At 43.1% G+C, this 5,000-nt stretch overlaps 1 protein-coding gene across 2 annotated transcripts in view; it reads right to left on the bottom strand.

The window, feature by feature from the left end:
• Positions 1–847, bottom strand: part of vangl1 (VANGL planar cell polarity protein 1) — a 24,463-nt gene extending 23,616 nt beyond the window's left edge. For both annotated transcript variants that reach the window (XM_035523024.2, XM_035523025.2), the window contains exon 1: positions 699–847. The gene's annotated coding sequence lies outside the window, so the exon portion shown is untranslated. The remainder of the gene's footprint in view (positions 1–698) is intronic.
• Positions 848–5,000: the final 4,153 nt, after the last annotated feature.

The following is a 5,000-nucleotide window of genomic DNA, read 5'->3' as shown; positions in this document are numbered from 1 at the left end:
TGACAACAGCGGCTTACAGAAACGGAACACGGGTCGAAAGACCCGTCCACAGCGGGCGGCCGCATAGCTTTACTGGGCGACGCGGAGGTAGCGCGTGCACGGTAGCCGCCCCAAAAAATGGAACGCCAAGCGTGCGTTTCTCCGGCGCGAGGCATGCCATACAGCCCGGGACAATCTCGTGAACATCCGCTTCGCACGTCCGAATGCATAAGCGGCGCATATAAGGTGGGCAGAGCGTTCGGGCTCTCGCTATGCTGCGGGTTGTTGACGAGCCTGGGGGAACCGCAAGACGAGCTTATATGAGCAGGCAGCCGAAGGAACGCTTTCCCGTCAGCCGAGCCGACGACGGGCTGCGCACCATCATTTACGCGTTATCACGGCGTGACGCTACGAAATTACGCTTCTGGATGATATCAGTGCAGATGCGGCTGAAATAGCAAAAGCTACCACTGCAATGTGTGAAAGAAGCCATACTTACTGGTAGTGCATATTACAGACAGCAAATACTAAAACGTTTACGAACTAACAGCTGTAGCTGCCCTTACTATAAGAGTAGATGTAGTAAATGTAATAGGCACTAACAATAGGTTTACCCCAGAGTCTTCATGTGCCAGATGTCATTTGAGGCGAGCTATTCCAACTAACCCTATTGCACAAGGCGCAGTGGGATACCAGCGATTTTAAGAAGACAGATTTACCTTGTCGCCTTAAGAACATCCCCGCCAGAATGATCCTGTAACGTGTTCGGTGTTCAGCTATCACCTGCAAACGCACATAGCAAGCCAAGTGAGTGAGCGCTTCATAGATAACACCCTCTCCAGGCGGAAAACAGGCGACGCGCTCTGGCGGCCGCGACTGGGACTCATAACTGAGTCGATGGGCGGCATAATAACAGTTTTTCTTCGCTAGGGGGAGCTATTGCAAGTAATACTAACCATTTGCGAAAATAATCTCCTAATTATTATTATTATGCATTCAGAAGTCGATAGGCTGGATCAGGTGTTATCATTTTTGCCATAATTCTTAGGCAAAATATGCTTGTTAGTAACACAGAAGGGGTTTGTCGGAATCACCGGCTCTCAATCCAACCCCCGGTGACCCGAAGTAGTGACTCAGTGGATTCTGGTGTTTTTGAGCTGGAAATTCACAGAAAATATGACGTAGCTAATTGCCTGCAACCGCATCGTTGAACATTTATTTTAACGTTATCTTATATTTTTATAAGATAATATTTTCAAGTGCAATTGTTTATTATAATCTGCAGTCCCACACTTCAGTTTTATTCTGCAGTAATAACAATCAGTTACCATTTCAGTGATAAGAAACCTGCTCTCTGCAAGGTTCTGTGAAGCCAGCCCTTATCAATAGTTTTAATGACATTCCAAAGTGAATGTCTTCATAAATGCTTGAATGTGGGAGCAAATCACCAAAGGTTTTGCCATCACTATAACCTAGTTAGTTTCATAATATGGCTACATTATGTTGAATGTGGACCCCTTCCATTACAATACGGCTTCATGGTTGAAACATTCATAAGGAATAACCTTCATGTAAAGGTTTGAGACTCAGACACAGTCTCAATATTTAAGGCTAGGCTGAAAAGCTGTCTGTCCAGTCAGGCATTTTATTAACTACTTCCTATTTTAGGTAAATGTGTAGATCTGGGGGTCCATGGGCATTGAGAGTTCTGGTAAACTGGGATGGTATGATGCAGTCACTTCACCTCTCTTTTGTCACTCAAGTTTGTTGACTGAGAGTGGCGGAGTGCTGATATTCCAGGGTGTTCCATGCCCTCGTCTTTCCTTCTGGTTCTTTCCTTTCAGCTGTGCTGCCATGGCTTGATCTGCTGGAGTCCATCTTTGCACATTACAGTTCCCTAATTTACACACCATGCCTAATAATATATTCTCTCTTTCTGCCGAGGTACACCCACCCCTGATGTCATGTTGTTACTCAGCCCGTAACAACCCGTCTCAGCTGCCATGGCTACTCCCACCACCCCCTGATGTCCCCTGCTGTAGTCCACCACACCTCCACCCAGCCGACTACTTCTCCGTTGCCCTGGATGGATGTTCTCGTGCGTGATGGGTTTCAGACATGTGTCCACTGTCAAGACCTGACTAGGACTTCTTGAAATCCAGATTAGACATTGATTGCTTCTTTCTTTCTCTCTCTCTCTCTCTCTCTCTCTCTCTCTCTCTCTCTCTCTCTCTCTCTCTCTCTCTCTCTCCCTCTACTTATTTTGCTGCTTATTGTTCATATTGTTGCTGTTGTAGTGTCCGTTGTCGACCAGAGGAGGATGGGACCCCCTTTGGGTTTTGGTTCCTCTCAAGCTCTAGGGAGTTTTTTTTTCCATGCCACTGTCACCCTGGCTTGCTCACTCTGACATTTGTAAAGCTGCTTTGTGACAACAACTGTTGTAAAAAGCGCTATATAGTTATATTTGACTTTGACTTTGACAAGGAGTGCTAACCCACGTACGAGAATTTAAAACATTCTCTGTTTCACGTCTTGAAAAAGTTGTAGACGGAGCCCCGAAGAAGACAACAGGGTAACAAAGACTGCCCTGCTCCCTTATGTACTAGGTAGGTAGAAGTAAACAACCTTTCTATTTTTCTATTCTTTTAAGGTTGCCATTGGAAAAGCGCACTGACTTGTGTGCTAATGACCAACAGAGGGCGCAATATACCGTGTTGTAAACAGCGTCTACAGTTTCGCCTCTGGCGCTTGGCTCACTGCCCACTCGATTAAAGTCATGATTATATTCCCTCACTTCATAATCATATGTCTGAGAAAGACTTCGTATCACAATCTTCCCTTGAAGTATCTCTTTCATACTTTTCCACATTTCGATTTTATAGCTCGTTCTCGTGGCATAGCCTATGTCTATGGGTGTTAGCTGAACTTTAATGAATAGCGCTGGAATATTGACCACGTATAATTTAAACTATTTATAAATGGGTAAGAAACTCCTGCGTACGTTCAAGTGTTCCACGTGGCAACATCGCTCAGACGCGCTGCAGTGCAGACTAGGGTTAGCCCAGGCAAATTCCGAGGTTTGTTTGACCTGTCAAAGGAACAGAGAAAAAGGTGGGTCGCGTAGCCCCAAGTCATGCACAAGCAAAGCCACTGTTACTTCAGTGAAACAAATAAAAGCAGCCAGTGCCAAAGACAACCTGAGTAGAAGTAAAGTGAAGTAAAGTGAAAAGTGTGCGACCAAGAGCAAAGATGTCCAGGTGCTGTCACCAGCACAAAATAGTTAAATAGACCCAAAAGGAAATTACTAGCAAAATGGGTTTTATTTATAATCTAATAAATCAATATAACTCAATCTAAAAATATAACTTAGTACAACTTTTATTTTTTTAAACATTTTATTTATTTATTTATTTTTTACAAATATACTTGAATATGTAACCTAAAAGGATTATAAAATAATCAGAGGTACTCCATCAAAAGTAGTCCGTATAGAGTATATGGAGTAAATGTAATACTAGGGATAATAATATTAAAATAACCTCATGGTCGAGTCTGATGCAATAACAATCATATCACAGTGACGAATTTAGGCCTAATTGCAATTGTGCACTATTTCTTTTCTAGAAATCAAGTTTATAGACGAATAAAATTGGAAATGATTTGAGAAAAGACTTTCGACACCCTAGTTAAAGGATAGATTTTTGAGAATATGGACCCGTTTAACGTGGATTTTAAATAAAATTATTTAAAATATAATTTAAAGGGAAATCCCTTGTTTACTGTGTCTTCAGGAAAACTGAATAAATATGTGATCACTTTGTTTAAAATCGCAAAGACGTGGCCAACTGTGCAGATGTCTTAGGGCGAGAACGCGCCGATCACATTATGTCCAGAGTATCACTCTCTAGGTGCGACTTAATGAGAACAGGCTGACTTTTATATTTGCTTTATTATTTTTTTTTTTAAAAGCGCCCTGTCCTTCCTCCATTTTTCTTCGGTCCACATCCATCTGTTTGCAGACAAAAGAACTGTGAAGCCGGCTGGGACCCTGCTGGTGAAGTGGAAGGTTATAATGCGCTGGTCCACAACCGCATTTCAACACACGGATTCGTGAGCGTTATTTGGACGACTGTATACCACTTCCACAGGAAAGAGTGAGAACGAAAAGTGACAGTATAACTTTTTTCGTTGTCCACACAATCTAACGTGAAAATATTTAACAAAGGACTTTTCCTCTTGTCTCGATTTTCGAGTAACATATGGCTATTTGTTTAATATGGCAACGCCTTTAATAGTCTTAACATTACAAGCAGAGAGGACAGATTGCCTCTTTGCATGAGGGGGTCAACCACTCTGGCTACCTGTGCGCTAAAGTAGCTCAGGGCTAATGATTCAACACGTTTCCCCGACAGACAGGCTGGCATATGGTGTTACAGCAGGGCACGGAGCCATTGCATAATCCTCAGACGGACCTATTGACTACTAGGGTGCCTGCTTTTGACGCATGTAGCCCCCCGCTCCCGTACACACACACGCAGACATCTTTCTCAGCTACCCCGTGGGTAAACCTGTACATTTGTACGTGCTAAATGATGTGAAGCATTATGAACGATGTGGATGGGAGAAATCAAGCAAGCGACACACAGACACAGAGAGAGAGAGAGAGAGAGAGAGAGAGAGAGGGAGAAATGCCCAGACTTCTGTGATTGACAACTCCCTTTCCTCAATTCCTCATTATGCCTGTAATCTATCTATCTATCTATCTATCTATCTATCTATCTATCTATCTATCTATCTATCTATCTATCTATCTATCTATCTATCTATCTATCTATCTATCTATCTATCTATCTATCTATCTATCTATCTATGCGTATGTGTAGTGTTAGAGCAGCAGACTTTACATCGCGCCGTTTGAGACGCACCTCAGACGTTTCAGTTTTCTTCACACCCTTGTGTATCTTTCGCGTGCGGAGGGTCCACCCCTGCCAACTCGTTTCCACCATTTCGAAACTGGATGA

Source organism: Electrophorus electricus, chromosome 9 (assembly GCF_041902795.1).
Source record: "Electrophorus electricus isolate QZ-2024a chromosome 9, ASM4190279v1, whole genome shotgun sequence".
Taxonomy (NCBI): Eukaryota; Metazoa; Chordata; class Actinopteri; order Gymnotiformes; family Gymnotidae; genus Electrophorus; species Electrophorus electricus.
This window is presented reverse-complemented; position numbering and strand designations above follow the sequence as displayed.